Source organism: Marmota marmota, unplaced genomic scaffold (genome assembly GCF_001458135.2).
Source record: "Marmota marmota marmota unplaced genomic scaffold, marMar, whole genome shotgun sequence".
NCBI lineage: Eukaryota > Metazoa > Chordata > Mammalia > Rodentia > Sciuridae > Marmota > Marmota marmota.
In genome coordinates, this window is record NW_025999894.1 from 2,256,337 (window position 1) to 2,257,141 (window position 805).

An 805-nucleotide genomic window follows, 5' to 3' on the forward strand; every position below is an offset into this window, starting at 1 on the left:
TCAGCCTGTAAGGTTATGCCTGGAGGCCATTGTCCAGATGAAAAAAAAGGAGGCCTAGGTGGATGGGGATAGTCTGAGAGTGGGGAGGTCTTCAGTTTTATTCAAACCCGATTCCCTTTGGAGGGAAGGACCTCCCTCCATCTCAGAAAAACCCAGATCCAATCTCAGGACACTCCTGAACGCCACCTCTTGCCGGGTTCTTGTCTCTTTCTTTAGCTGATGCCACTCATAAGAATCCCTTGTGTTTGTGCCAAGGGAGCCTTTTGCATTGGGTCCTGAAGGATGGATAGGAGTTCCCCAGAGGCTGAGGAAGGAATTCCGGACTGATCACACAGCCAAGGCAAAAGCATGGTACTGTGAGGTGCTCTGATTCACTGGGGAATAAAGTAGTGCTCCGCGAAACTGAAAAAATGTAAACTTGGCAATCATCCGGCCAGTGGCATTGATGTGTACGGGCTCACGGGGGGCTAAAGAGCTGTTCCAGTCAGAGCTCACCTGGCTCTCGGGGCAGGGTTGTCCCATTATGTGAAGGTGCACGTTGCTAGTTCGTTGGATAGAGCTTCCTCCAAGCCCAGGAACAGGCACCGGACCCCTTGAAACTGCATCCCGGGTCGCCCACGCTAGAGACCCGGCTACCGGACTACAAGTCCCAGCAGGCCCTACGCGAAGGCGCATGCGCGACGAGTGTCCCTTCGCGAGCCTGGCCGAGCCCGGGGGCCCAGTTCTCCCCCATTGTCTGGCCGGCAGGGGCGGGGCGGATGGCACTATTGGAGCGTTCATTGGTCGAGCTGGACGTCCTTCTTGT